This window comes from Trachurus japonicus, chromosome 6 (genome assembly GCF_045865225.1).
Source record: "Trachurus japonicus isolate A0001 chromosome 6, Traja_1.0".
Classification (NCBI taxonomy): domain Eukaryota; kingdom Metazoa; phylum Chordata; class Actinopteri; order Carangiformes; family Carangidae; genus Trachurus; species Trachurus japonicus.
The window spans coordinates 25,526,546-25,542,673 of NC_140912.1; positions in this window are offsets into that span (position 1 = coordinate 25,526,546).

Sequence of the window (16,128 nt, forward strand, 5' to 3'; positions counted from 1 at the left end):
GTCATTTTTACATTTTGATTTGTGTGTTCGAGGTGCTGTGATGTAGATTTTCATACTGTGTGTGTGTGTCCCGTTTTCAGTCTTAATGCCAGGCTATAGCCTACTAACTGCCTTCTGACTGTAGCCTCCTGTTTGATGGACATGTATGAGATTGGTGTTAAACCTCTCACCTACAGTAAATCTTTGCAAGAAACCAACCAGAAATATTGGCATAACTGTAGATTTACTACTAGATCTTTAAAAAAAAAAAAAAAGGAAAAAAAGCTGAGTCGAGCACAGAGTGGAGCTTTTAAAGTGCGGTGCTGTTTGACAAAGTTTAAACACAGATGATTTGCCTTCTGCTTAAATGATCCCATCCATTGGGAGGGCAGTGTAATGATTATGTCTTTTAAATTGGTCTTGGTAACACTGGGTTAATAGCAATGTAATCATGACAACGGGAGATCCACAGACACTCATGATGAGTGATGGCTTCACGTTTTCCCACCCATGGTTTTCCCCTAGTGTCTTCTGTATAGAAAAGTAACACAGAGTGATTACAGCTGAAGTTTGGAGCAGTAGCACAAATCCTAAAGTTTGCAGCCAAGAAGAAAATCAATGCACTTCTCCTGGTGTCTGTTGTTGATCATGATGACAGCTGTGGGATGTAGTTGGAGGAAATGTATTGACACAAATACAAGAAAAACTCTATTTTAATGAACGGAAATTTGAAATAGTGGAGAATATTTCTACCCCACGTTTCCTTTTTTTATTTCTATTTTTTCTTTTTACCTCCTCCTGTCCTGTTCGTAGCCTACTACAACAATAAACTTTGCTTTAAAAGTTTCTGTCTGTATATGAGCATGAGCATGAGCTTGGGCTGACATGTCGGCTTTGGAAATTATCTCTGAATTTCCTTTCTACGTTCTTAAAACTTTAATCAGAAAATTACACACATGAAAGCAGAGTGGGGGAAAGGAAATTACTTAAGACCATGTGCGTTGGACACATGAATGCAGCATGGTCTTGTCATGATAGTGGTGTTTCCAGGCTGCTGTTGCTATTGCTGCTCTAGTGATTCATGGAGTAATTAAAAAAGACATCAGGGAGTGAAAAAACACCCATTGCTGCTTAAACCCATCAGTGAAGGATGAAGGATTCCTGTGACTAAGCATCAACAGCTATGGTTGCACATTAAAATTAAAAGATTTATTGCTCCATTGTAATCCCTATTTGCATTTTATTTTCACTATCCATTAACAAGAAGAAGAAGGAGAAGAAAAAATGTCCCCCATGGTATTAACATTACCACGGTCTCTGAGGTGAGCTGTCAAAACTCCCCCCCTCCCTTTTTTTCCTTCTTTTTTTGCAACTGCCAAATTATTGCAATAGAGTTCCTCCTCTGAGAGTAATGATAATAAATCAAATTGCCTTCAGTTTTTTTAGGGGCTCCCTCCCTGTGATTCTGCCGTAGAGGTCCGAGGCTCTGACGCGCCTGTAGGAGTCAGTAAGAGCCTCCTCTTCTTTCCTCTCTTTCCTCAAACTTCATTTCCTTCTTGTCCAACCAGAAAACTCAGCCCCCAATTCATCATCAAACAGAGACACAACGCGGCAACCGAAAGTTGTCAGGAGGAGGAGAGGTCCGGGCTGTTTTTTTTCTTTCTTTCTCTTTCTTTTTCATTGGTCTGGACAGAAGCGGATTAAAAAAAAAAAATTAAAAAAATCCTCAGCCTGGTCGGGCTGGAAAGTTTGAAGCGGCGTGAACTGAAGCTGTTGCATTGAAGTTGCGTGGCAGTGGGTTTCTGCCCTGTGGACTGACAGGTCGCGTGCAGTGAGCGGTGAAGGAAGGAAGGAGGACGCTGAGCAGGTGAGAGGTGGTTGTTGTTGTGTTGTTGTTGTTTACTGGCGGCAGCTGCTTGTTTGTTTGTTTGTTTGTTTGTTTGTTTGTTGTCAGGCCACAGTCAGCGCTGCGTGATGACATCGAACATTTAGCGCACGCGCCCCCCCTCTCCCTGTATGTTCTGTATTAACATGGAGCTTCATGTTGAGTGTGTGGATTTATTTCACTGTCTGAAAGATTTTTCACGTGAAGCAACCACGACGTGATGTGTCCAATACGGAACAGGCAGCAGCAGCGTATTTATAGTGTTTCAGCTACTGTGGGAATTAATACTTGTGTGTGTGTGTAGAGTTTTTAAAGTGGTTTTAATATCCTTTATGGACTCCTGTTAAGACTATCATATTCCCATTACTGCTATTTTATAACCATCAGCTACTTATTTTTGGCAGGGATCATGACTGTGTCACATGCCAAGAAGCTTTGGATGTGAGGCTGAATGGTGACAAAAGTTTAGTCCTCTGACAAAGAAGTCATTTCATCCATTCATCCTGTCTAAACATGTATTATGACCTGTGACAGTGCTTTTATTTTGTTAAAAACATTTTTTTCTCTCAGCTCCTGTTTGGTATCAACTAAACACTTTGCCTCCTGAGCCTATAGGTACAGTTTCCTGCGTGAGCCACATTATAAAGTTGATCTGACATAAGCCTGGAGGAATGTCAAGAATCAAAAGCACATAGATTCCTGGGTCCTGTCGGAGGCGACAGCTGAATGAGATGCTGCTCTGATCCTTGAATGCACCACGCCTCGCTCGACAATAAGCTCATCAGCTCAGCTCCTCGCTGATTGTCCCCCTCTCGTCATCCTTGTTCAAACGTGCGACTGTTTGAGCACAGACGACCACAGATGACGCTGCTGCCATCCCCTAATACCACTGTGTGTGTATGTGTGTGTGTTTATGAGTTCAGCTTCACCTAAAGTGGCTGGTAAAGTGAATTTAAACCTCATCACTGAGGAGTAAAGCTTTTGCTTCCCATCTCCCCTTCTCCAACCACAGACCTCACCTCAGCGCTACCAGCTGTGTTTCCAGTTCTGATTTCAATTTCCTCAGAGTTGGCCCCCGTGTTTAAAAAGCTCCTGTAAAGCAATGTGGTGACTGAAAGTGAGGAGTGAGTCACGTTTTGTGATGCTTTCCCATTTCGTTGATGAGTTTACCAGATGTGTGGGAAAGGCAAGGTGTTGTTGGCTCATTTCATTAATTATGATTTGACTTTAAGTCGTAAGTCTCTGTCTTCGGAGCGATTTGTCTCTGGTTTATATTCCCTGCTACGACCCCCCGGGGGGGAGCCTGAATTCGCAGCGGACACATTTTGAAAGAAATATAACACTTAGACCCAACACCGGAGTCAAGTGGGATCATATCAAAACAGCAGCTCCTCACCACGGTGGTATGTTGTAGATCATGTCTATTCTTGTGTATGGGATGGTCTTCTTGCACCGTCTGACCCCGCATTCCTGCTTCTCTCGTGGCATGATGAGGTCATTGCCCTGCTGCCCCCTTATTCCCTCTCTGACCCGCTGTTGTAAAGAAATATGTGCATTTTCCTCCAAATTTCACCCCTGTGGTTCAATCATTCAGAGGCTGCATCGACTGTTTGGCTGCCTGCATGCGCCTTCACCCTAGAAATCTGTCATAACTTATTTCCATGCAAACAGAGAGGGTTTTTTAAGTTGATTGGATATTTAAGCGGTTGGTTCAGTTCCCAGCATGCACATCTACGAGTACCAACCAGCAAACTTCACTCACTGGCGGGTGGGGGTAGAACGAGTGGTTTGAACCTTCAGCTGCTTCTCATTGTGAGCTCTTCTTGCGAGGCCTCGGTTTACATAATGAAACCACCACCACGCAGTCTCTCTGACTTCAAAGGTTGCCAACAACAGCAGCTAACTTTCTCTATATGGCTATTTCACATCGTTTACAATCACAACCTTTGTTAAGAAGGTTTTTTTTTGTTGTTGGTGTTGTTATTGGTGTTGTTGTTTTTTCCTCCGGGGCACACTGGCTGATTCTCCGTGGTGGTAGACAAAAGCAGCAATGTGAGCTGCTCTCCAACTTACTTCCTCAGCTTTTTCTCTCTCTCTCTCTCTCTCTGTCCCACACAGTCGCCATAGAGCCCGGCTCTATGTTCGCTCCCTTCATGAAAGTTCCTATTCTGTGGGACACGGTGGAGGGAGGAGGGTGAGGGGGGGCATGACTGTCCGTGCTGGGCATATCTCATTCCGCTGGGCCTCACAATGGACGAGCTGTGCTGCTATATCAACATTTATTTCTCACTTGTTCCCCCCCTCCACCCTTTTCTTTCTTTCTTTTTTCTGACACTTTAATCACATCCCTCCGGGCCAATCAGCAACAGGAAGAGCAAGGCTGTGTGTCGCTGTCTTTGTCAGGGTGAGATATCGCTGGCTGACCAATGGGTGCCATGACTCACCCTGACTTTGCATCTTGTGTCAGAGAAGCCTTTATTACACCCCTTACCTCTTCTATCAGGCTTGCAGGCAAGGCAGGCTTCCCTTTTTTTAAATTTTATTTTATTTTTTTATATAATGCGGCCCAGTCAAGCTGTTCATTCTTGACATGCAGCTCAGATATCTAACTCTCAGCCGTATATACACTGCGAGCATAACATTCTGTGCCTATATTTTGACCTTGCTATGTGACTGACAGGCGGTTGTTTACAGTCAGGTCTATTTCCGAGCAGAGATCCTGCCTGCTCGGGCTGTAAAGGTGCGGCAACATTTCTCTTATTCTGAAACTAAAATCATAGCTGAATAGGGAATAATTGATGGATGCATCTGTAGAACCTCTCCAAGACAATAAAAGAGTGATTAATAATAACAGTGGGTAAATGGCATGTTAGATCTGTGTGACATCTGTGTCATGTTGTCTGTGTGGAAGTGGAAGTGGGGGTCTGGACTGCTGCTATCTGCTCTGCTTTCACACTCCATCGTGCTGTTTTGTTTCGGTGCCGTGTGGGATTTGTAATGTCAGACTTGTTGACTTTAGCTGGCAGAGCTTCCTCTCCTGACGCCCTGTGTGGCTGTGGCCTGTGCCGCTCGCTTTTGTCTTGTGTTGTTCAGGCCAATTGGTATGTGTGTGGGAATTTTTTTCTCTTTCATATGATATGATGAAGACATGAGTGATCAATGGCGGCTGCTCTGGGAGCTATGCATATAAAATCTTCCAAGATGAGGTTCCTTTGGTAAAAGTAGGGCTGCACATGCAAAAAAAACATCATATTGTGTAACAAGGGCATATATTGCGACTTATACGTTTTTAGATACGTTTTTAGTTTGGAATGCTCATGTTGGTTTTATTTACACTTTATAAAGTATAAAATTGACAGTTTTTTGTCATGTCTTGTCCCTTCACATCTTGAAATGATGAGTTTTTGCCATAGACTGTAAAAAGAATGGACGTAGCATCCGTGACGTCACCCATTGGTTTTGGGGAGTCGTTTTTGTGACTCAAATATGGCGGCCTGAACAGCGCCATGTTGGATTGGCCGGCCGAGAACCCGCCCACTGGCCTCGAAGCAGCCTGTCCACGGAGCTGCTCGGACCTGTCACTCAACGTTTCCGCGCCCTGATTGGCCAGAGTTTTAACCTAATAACAGTAAAACGGTAGAGTAAAAAAAAAATTCACCCCCCTCAGAGTGTGTGCGGGGGTAGAAACTATCGATTGAGACCAAAAAACGTTCTGACACCAGGCTTTTAACATGTTTATTGAGGATGTAAAGTCAGCGATTTTAACATGGGGGTCTATGGAGAATGCTGCTTTCTGACACCAGCCCCCAGAGGAAGCCGGGGGGATTGCAGTTTTTTGAACGCGGAAGTGAGCTTCACTTCTCAGACCGACAACTGCCCCCTTGGTTTTTGCCGGGGGTGTCTCTATAGCAACACAACATTTATGGTCCAGCAATGCACAACAGGTTTTATCTCTATCAAGGTAAAAAAAAAATGCAGCTCCTGTGATTTGAGTATTACATTTAGCCATAATGTAATTTCAATTATATTGTGATTAATTGCTCAGCCCCATTTAAAATGAATCAATGGCTGAAATGTCACTCTATATCAGTTCAGTTTTGCAAAGCACGAAGATAAAATGTGTAGTTCTCTGTTGTTTGAATGTGTTATTACAAAATGTGCTCATAGGGAGCTTTTCCTGCCTGTCTTATCAGATGACGTCGCAACGGGTCATTATGTTCTTACAATTAAACAGAGTGGCCGGGGGCTACGCATTTCCCTTTATGCAAATGTTGAGCAGTGGTGCAGCTCAAATAGGAGACCCTACCCTATAGTTTGTATTATTTTGATTTTGTCAGGCTTTGTAGAGCTGAACGCTGTTCTGAAGCACCATAAAGAGAGAGGAGAGGAGACGGCCAGCACATGGTTGGAATTAGTGACATCTTTTCCTCTTTGAATCATATAAATTCCTGGAGATATGGTCCATTTGTCCATTTCTGTCATATAACCAGTGTTGGAAGTCATGGTGTGACTATTGTAGTGGCGCTGGGAGCTGTGGCGCATAGGGAATGGATCACGTTACTGTAGCCATATAGCACGCTTGATGGGATGGTGATGACTTTATTCATCATTAGTTTCTTTAAATTCAGAAGGAATTTCTTTCACTTGGCCTGTCATATACTGTATTCGACCCCTGTGGCCTGTTAAATATACTCCTAAAGATCCATGGCTGCAGCTGGTCCAGGATCCCATTATCCTGCTCCACACCATTTTGACCATTATGTGACAGTATAAACAGGACTTTGATCATGAAACATCTTTATGCATGTAATGTCTCAGCTTTCAGCATTTTAACTTTATAACCACGCTGCATAAAATGTGACAGCTGACGTCATGTTCTGGGAAAACGGAGTTCAAGACACTCAACTGTTAATTACACACGACCTTTTAGCATTTAAAATACATAAGATTAGACTGCATTTTATTGTTGTTGAAGATCTCTCTGGAGTTTTTCTTTTATCACAGCAATGATCTGTTCACAGAGGGAAGAAACATACATCAAATGCATACAGTTCAAGGCAGAGATACATACCCGCCAGCATCTCCCTCAGTGCACCAGCCTTAAAACACATTATGAATAATAGCACATGGCCTGTAGCCTAAAATTAGGTCAGTTTTTGAAAAAAACATTTTTTCTTTATGGGAAACAGTTCTGCAGTTTGTTTTTCTAACTCATGAAACCTTAAAAAGACTCATAAAAGTAATTAGATGATATAATCAAATACAACACCACAAAATAACATTAAAATTACCTCCCAGTTGAATCAACAGCTTTTTGACAAAAGCCTTTCAGCCTTTCCTGATCATAATTCAAAAGGTAAATTATGATCAGGGATGGTAACAGGTTTTTTTTTCTTCTTTTAGTCAATCTGTGACAGAAATTCTGGCGCTGCAGCCGCTGGGAAAGGTTGGTTTCAGAAGGATTACACTATTATTAGGTGTGACAGAGGCTGGCATCAATCGTTGCTGTTTGAATCAGCTTCTCTAATCCTCCTGTCTTCTGTATACAGCAGATTGTTTTGTAATGGAAATTGAAGAGGAAACTCTCAGTGAGGAAAGGTGCTAATTCTGTACGTCAAATCCCACGTAAACTATCAAAGGTGAAGTGTGTCCTTTATTGTGCTGAACTGACGTTTGTGCAGATGGTTTGCCAGTTATGTCGACAATCAACACATTTATCTGTACTTTTTCTTGTTGATAAGATCTACAACCTGTTGCATGGATAAGGGTATTAGTGTGGTTTCAGAAGGTGGGGTGGGGCAAGGCAAAATTATGTAAAAAAGGGAAAGAAACTATATATATATTCTGAAATTTGGTAAAAAACAAAACAAAGAACATTTAATGCACTTACAATAATGAAATTTGTCATTTCGTTTGTCTCGATAGAAATGATAATGTCAGCAGTTAACCTTTACTCTTCAGGAGCTCCTTTCAAGCTGTAAACAGTCCCAGCTGTCTTCGCCAGCAAGGTAGAGCAGCTTGCCTGCAGCCTGAGAGAGAAAATCTAGGCCAATATATCTAGACCATGTTGGCAGGACACTGTTCAAAGATTCAGGATAACAACCAACATACATGTCAGGGTGACAGAAGTAGGATTTCTGAAACATATAGGGGTCAGTTCATTCTTTCCTCAGTGATCCTGAGTTGTTGTATTCCCAGAAGCCTTAGGAAGGAAGTTCAGGATGAGTTCAATAAATCACCGCAGCAACATGAGGAAACAACCTTTAAGTATTTGGACAATCTTTGATGGGGCTGTGTATCCAGTCACTGCTCCTGCCTCCTGCGCTGTAATGATTAGCAACGTTTGTCTGTTTGTCGACTGTTTTAACGAAAATGAAGATCCAGTCACATTTTCCTACATACTTTTATTCCTTTCATTAAGTCCTTTGATGTTTCTGTGCAATCAAGGGCCACACATGAATTTGAAAGAAAAAAAAACAAAAAACTATTTGGACTAAACTCTTGAAATTGATGGCTGCAAATGAAAGGCCCACCTGTGCTGCCACCCACAGACAGCCAGCGTTTTTACCAAACCAGTAATCCTTGACACAGCCACACCTTCCTCTTTGCCTACACTCACGCTGCAGTCCAGTCACTTTCATGGTTAGTCACCAAAATGCCAAAAAAAAGTGCGAAGGCGGAAAAGCAGCCTGCGCTTGCTTGATAAAAGCGTCACTTTTTGACAGTAAGCCACGCCACGTACAATTATCACTTCAGGAAAAACTGAGCCCATGGAATTCAGATTAATGCAAACCAGTGCTACCAGTCATATCGCTGAGTACCTGCAACAAATACTTTGTTTCTTTGCGTGTTTCAAACCAGCAAGTAACTGTGGATATTGGAGAGTCGCAACAACTTCTATGTGCTTCCAGATAATAGGAAAAAATATATATCAGTGGCACATTTCCTTTGCTGGCACAACTTATGCGTGCAGCCCTTTCAGTCCTGTCATGTCTGGTCTCCTAAATGCTTGTTTGTACAATAAAAAAAGATCCCAAAAAAGACTAATTCGTTACCAGCTTTGAACCTGCTGTGAGTGATTGTACACAAGGGAGCCTCATTGGCGAGGCAGAGCCAGCTCTCCTCTCGCCTCATGCCAATGTTCTAATCAAAAGCACCTTTGTGAGTCGCAACAGAGCCTGGTGCTTCTGGGATGGCAAACATGGTCCTCTCTGCTTTAGATCATTGGACATACTGTTTTAAAACCTGGCTCTTCCTTCGGTCAGTACTAAATTATAAATCAGGGAAGAGGTCAGCAATTTGTGATGCATCCACTTGTTATTATGACAAGAAGCAAAGCAAAACATGGAAACCACAATATCTAATGATGCAGTTGGGCTCATTGCATCAACAAACCTTCGTAGGTATCTTAAAGCGGAACTATGCAGGATTTGGGCTGTAATTATTGTGGCTCAGAGTCACTGTGATGGTAGAGCGACCTGTTATGAAGTGAATGGGGTCTAGGCCAATGCGCTCACCCCCCCCCACTGGCTGAAAACCGCACTTGCAAGATCAGTCGTCCGTCTCGGTGTTACAAATCTCGTCAATGGATAGAAGTATCGCGAGAAACTGCCTTACGGCAGTACGAGATAAGAACGCATATGACGTCATGCATGTCACGAATCGTGATTGGTTTGAGTTCGGAAAGTCGAAGGAAACCATGGAAACATGAAATGTTTGTACTGAGGAAGTTCAGCTTGTGGCTAACGGGGAGCTAATGCTAACACAGACACACACACCATGGGTCTTTTATAAGATAATGTAATACATCATGACACACACACACACACCTTCGCGTTTTGGAACCTTTATTCATGTGTGTGTATGTCTGTGTCTTTGTGTCTGTGTGTGGCCCTATTAGCGTTAGCTCTGTGCTAGCGTTAGCTCCGTGTTAGCATTAGCTCCGTTAGCTTCGTGTTAGCATTAGCTCGGTGTTAGCAGGGCTTAGCAAACAGCAGTAAACACAAGCACGTGTAGGGGGCGGAGGTGGTGGCGGCGAGTTTTTTTTTTTTTTTTACGACAGTGACATGTGCCTACCAGAACTGTGGGGGAGCTCCGGAGAGGAAAAAAAAGAGAAACCAACGAAGGAGCGAGCTATTTCCGGCCGACTTGCAAAGTTCTGCTTTAAAAAAAAAAAAATTGTTTGTGATGATAAATCCGTAACAACCATCAAATATTCTATAAAAACTACTAAGGCAAATTTCTAATCTAAACTCAGCTGTGCCGTAAAAATGCTTCTGTGTATTAGACTGCCAACACAGTGGGCACTGAGGAAAACATTTCTCTGTGCTGCCAAATGCTCTGTTTTAATGATACATGAAAAGATCCCAGATGGACATAAAATATATATTGGAGGTAGTTATTTCAGAGCATCTGGAACCATGCAGAGGAGGAGGGCAGCATTTTCTCTGGCCACTCTGTACCATCGGAATAATAGGGGCTTCTCTGTCTCATGTGTCATTTAGTTGTCAATTTCTCCCTGATTCATATTCATGCTAAGTAATGGAAAACAAAACTCATGTTAATATCATATATTCTTCTGCACCTTTTTGCCAATTGGCTTCTTGTAAGTAATTGTGCATTGTGTTATTCCAAGCCTCTAATCTTGATAGAGACAATTAAGGATCACAGATGGGGAGTCTTTATAACTATGATGTTTTCTTGACTTTTCAGGGATTTATGTTTCGTGATGTTCAGCCATGACATGTGGCCCTGTTCTGAAAGAATTGCAGTAGCTTTGGTGAACTTTTGTCTGTTCAGCATGAAAGTTTAATTTGTCCAATCCTTTGGTTGTATAACCACATTCCACCAAATCTAACACTATCCCCTGTCGTGCTTTTTATTCAGTGATAATTAGAAAATGTTAGCATAAAATTCTGAACTAAGACATTTATTATGGTCATGCTGTGTTCACCTTGTACCATTTAATATGGAGTTACAAGCAGCTGGATGAGGGGGAAACAAACCTGTCCACCCCATGTTATTAATTCCAAGTTGGAGATATCTGAACTTTTCACACCTACAATATCCCCCATTTGGTGAAATAGTACGTCAATAAACAGTTAGCCCACCACTGGTAATAACATTAAAAGTCCAATATTAGCTTTAAATGAACACATCTGGTTTCACTTAATAGTATTGAACTGCTACAACTACATAACTCAATAAAGGAGGCTGAAGTTTAGCATGTGGGACTTACACCTTGGAATTAAGTGGGAACACTCAAATGTTGGGTTTCTTCTTCTATTCCTGGCTCTGTGGTACTTGAGCACGATAATATTGTCACCGCGAGCACAATTGCATCGCCAACTTTAGCTGAACACCAGTGTGCCAAAGCACAACCTTACACAACCACTTGCATAGCTGAAGACTCTTGTTTGTTGTTCTGTGTCTTCCTCTGACTTGCTCAGATGAAAATGGATGTCCTTGTCTGACCCATGAACATAGATGTCTTCATTTGCCCTCACTGGTTGCTCTATAAATAGTTTTGTATTAAACACAACTTGAATCCTCCTAATTTTCTCAATTTTTTTATCAAGAATGAAAGAGAGTCTGCGATCAACAAAGAGCGAAAGTGAAAGAATCTGCGACTTGACATGTGAATGATGTGTTTACAGGGCCGAAAGCAAATCATTTGCTGAGTTTATTTATGAGCTTGCACATCCTGTAGCCTGTGACCTCAGAGACAGGAGATATTGCTTGACAGGGTGAGGCAGTGACAGTTTACTCAACCTTTTAACATAAAAAAAAACGGGGCTTGATGCAAAGGTTTGATAGGTGTGATATTTTCCTCTTATCATTAGCCTTGACATGTTTTGACATTCTCCAAAAACCATCAGGGAACGAATACATTTCCCCAAGATTAACTTGAGTTAATATTTATCTATGTCATGTTATTTCTGGACAGTTACAGCCATCTCCCAATTTCCTGCTCTTCTATTTGTATTTACACAAAAGCTACTCGAATAATTTGAAATGTTTGCACGAGGACAGTAAAGTATTTCTGCAGTCGTCCACTAAGTACATAATAGTGCAAACAGACAGTTTGGAGTTTGGGAAAAAAAGAAAGAAATCTCAAAAGACATCTGTGCTACAGCTTAATTGGTGTATCTCCTGACTGATTTTGACAGTTTAAAATCTTAATTTTCTCATAACAGATATATTTTGAACTTGAACTATGAAAATAATCTGGAAAAACTATTTTAAGGGAAGGTGTAATTGCATGCTGAGCTGCTCTCATCTGTCAAACTTTTCATCACCCAGGCCTTGGTCCAAACCCTGAACCCAACTAATTCCTGACCAACTGAGAATAGTATAGTCACATATTGGATGTACATATTCTCAAGCTTCTCCAAGTTGTTGACAGGGACTTTGCTATCTTAGTGTTCGGAAAGATGATATCTCAGTTTCTTCTCTTTGCAGGAATGCATTGAAATCTCAGAGTGTGAATGCTATTTTGGGAGGCAGTGATGCCTGTCGATTGAGGGCAATGAACCAGAGTGCTGTGTTGAATAACTGGCACTTTCTCCTCTGTGTTGCTACAAAATGAGATTCTTCAGCCAAGCATGCAGGGTTAGCACATACAGAAAACAGACAGAGCACAGCAAATTACACTTTTAAAGCTAGAGCTAGACAAGCTTTCAATGTGTTATTATGTTGTGGAGAATAGCAACTCAGAATTGTCAACCAGTGAAATCCCTGTTACCTTTTTTTGTGCCAAGAACATTTATTTCATGTTAGAGTGTGCTTTTGTTATCCATAATGGTGAGGAATGTATGACTTGGCAAACAAAACGCCTCCCGTTCTCAATAACATAGGACCATTGTAAGGCATACTACTGCAATTCAATGAGCTTTGACGTTGTTGGCTGTAAACGGTGGTCGGGTAATTGTCTCTGTTTGAGAAGAGGAGCACTCGCAACACGTGTCTAACATAATGTCAATGGACAGAATATAGCTCACTTATAACAATAGATACCGAAGGGACGGATCATTTAAGATCTAATGTTGGTGATTCCAGCTTTTGGGTTGTGATTTGAAAAGTGATAATTTTACTTATGCCATGTTTGTAGAATAGGTAAAACAATAGGTTATTTGAGCCATAAGCAACTATTCCAAGCTGTAACTTATATACAATATATTGTACGTCATGCTAGCTAAGTTTCCAGTCTAACACAAGAGAAGCTGCTTATACCTGGTGCTCATGCGGCGGTTAATCTCAAAGTCATTATGTGACGTATGTAGGTTAAGCTTTAACAATGAAATTTCACACTTATGGCTCTGTCTCAAATGAGCTAGCTAGCCTGAGTCATGCTAACAGATGACTACTAGTTTGAAGCAGAAGATGTGTTTTTTCCCCTTTTCATAGTTTAGCTAACTCACAGAAATAACTTGCACTGACAGACATTTTGATTTGAATGGCTGTCTACAAACTCCCTTGAACATTATCATGACATGCAGGCCAACTTTCCTATCAAGAGATTCCTCTCATTTGATATTAATCATTGATTATTATCGAACTATATATATTTTTTAGTGTATTCAGTTTTGTAGGTTAGCAAACACATGCCCCCCATTTTTTGCCAGCTGAAGATACCAAATAAGATGGGAAATCGTGAAATTTTGTCTCTAGAGGAGCATGTATTTCATCATAATAAAGTTCCCAAACTTTGGTGTAAAAGTAGCAGTTATTTCACATTTCACTTTACTTTTTTTTTTTTTTTTTATCTCCCCCCAAAAACGAGTGGTTCAGTGTTAAACATGTGATTTGGGTTTTGGACATACAGTAGAGATCCAAGAAGACATCCTTTGCGTGGTATGAGAAAGATGGAGTTACTCATGCCTTTCAGGCGCTGGTGTAGCTGGCAGGTGTGTCGCGCACACAGGAGGTTCTTGTTCCTGCCGTTCTGGCCCACAAAACCGCCTGGCATTTGTTGAAGTGACGCAGTCCGTTTGACCCGTCAACCTCTTCCCTCCTTCTCACTTTTTTGCCTTCTCTGCAAACACCACTGGAGGGCGGTAACAGTGGACCTCTCTGCCCCGGCTCTGAGTTTGGTTGACACATGCATTCACATATTTTGAGAGGTCCCGTTTAACATGCAAATCTGATGGACTGAGCATGCATGCTGAATAGACTGGTTAAAACACCGAGCTCACTCAAGAGAACTGTTGTCAGGTTGACGACTGTAGGGCTACAAATGGGACACCAGTGCACTCACTGTGTGAAAGCGCTCATTGAGGCAATAAGGACCCTTGATGAAGTAAAGGTGAGATTCCTTCTAAGGTCTGTGTTTTCCTCTTTTGTAGGCAGAGAGCAGAAATGCCACGCAGGCCACACTGGGTGGTACTGGTTTCTGCCTGAACTGTGTGAAAGTTCTGGCTAAGACTTTTTCATTGATGCATTTCTAAGAGTATTGTTCTTCTTTTAGATGCTGACTCTGACTGACCACACTGACTCAGTGCTGCTGGTCCAACCTGTGACAGTATACAGCCCATGTGGGACGAAACCGCTGCTGTCTGGCTCTTAAATGCAGTGAAGACGTGGAATAGCATTATGTTGTAACTTCAACATCTTTCTTGTATTTTGTTACTCAGGGTTTCTTCCCACAAAAATCGTAATTGTAAACAGCCTGATGTAACATTCTCAAGAGCCCACACTGACTGCTGCTCTCCTGGTGTTTGAGATTTAGGAGATTGCCTGTAAGCATGAAATTGGCTCTGTGGCAGGCAGGCTCTTCTAATTGTATATCAGAGGTGTTTGATTTCCATTATGATCATGAAGTCTGCGAAGAGATAGCAATTGCAGCGGTGTGTGCAGCATTTATGCTTCTATTACAGTACAGCTCACTTGTCACACATGAGAGTCTCCTCTTAATACTTCTCTGCACGTCTCGTATAGAGTTTGCTTGGTAATTACGTCCAGTACACGCTGATCTTTCCCAAGCAAAAGGTTCATACAAACAATTGTTTGCTCTAACGTTCGGAGGAGGCGAGTCAAGCTTTGGTGAAGCCGTTCGTGTGGTTCAACTGTAGAAATGTTTCTCATGAGGAATGAACAGTGGGAGCATCGTTCTCAGAAGAGATGTTTACAGATGTTTTCACTAGTCTCTATTTCACAATCCAGGCATAATAACTGTCGTAAAACAATCAAAAGACGTAATTGGTGTCGTGGTGGAAGATACAGGCCTGCCAGGTTTTGCACAATCACCCCCCCCCCCCGTCAGTTTATGCCACTTAAGAGGTTTAATTTGATGATTGGGTTTGTGGTAGAGTCAGGCTGATGTTATCGTCACAGCCCCGACTGAACGCTGCGGCTGTGGCCTAATGCTGACATACAGGCTTATTAATGAGAACTTTTCAGCAACTGTGCCTGTCCCTCCAGGGAAATCAGTGTGCTGTAATAATTCCCAGAGGAGCACTTGACTCGAGCCTTGGCGCTCCCCCTGACTCTGGAGATGTTAATGTCCTGCAACATCAATAGAAGTTCTGATCATGGTGTGCATATGTTGCTGCCTACTGCCTATGCATGTAATGCGATTCTCAGTGCGTTCATAGGGTTCATGTGTTATTCTGTGTGTGTTCATCGCACGTCAAGTCAAGATATTGAACACTGCATGGGGTGTCATTAGTTCCAGTCAATGTGATCAATTTGAATTTTCACACTTTTTGCTCAATAAACAGTGTACTTCTTTTGTTTGTCACATTGGCCATATTCCCATTTACATTACTGTATATCTGTGGTGAGCCATTGTTATCTGACATACTATACTGAATACGAGTCAGTCTCTAGCCTGGATAATGTCTTAATAGAACGAAGTATTAAGTTTTTTTTTCTGTTTGGATTTGTGTTTTTTATTTGCCGTATCATTCTATCCAAACATGTTCTTCTCATTAGGACTAATATCTTCTTCAGATGTAGTTATTTAAGTTTTATACGGTAAATACTTTTCATTATGAAAAATAATAGGCACACCAACAGTGTTTTTCAATGTAGTTTACTTTTTGTACATTTTGTGAAATAAAATATATTGAGCGTTATACAAGTGAGCATAATACTGAAGTCATACATTGTAACATGCGTCGGCTACAGCAGATTTCCATTAAATGGACTTGAAAATATGAAAAGCTGTTCATTATAATCGTTATAAACCCTTTAATCACTTGCTTGTGATTGTTTCAATCAAATCTGAAGGAAGCCTTCCACATTGTTGAGTCATGAGGTTGTTG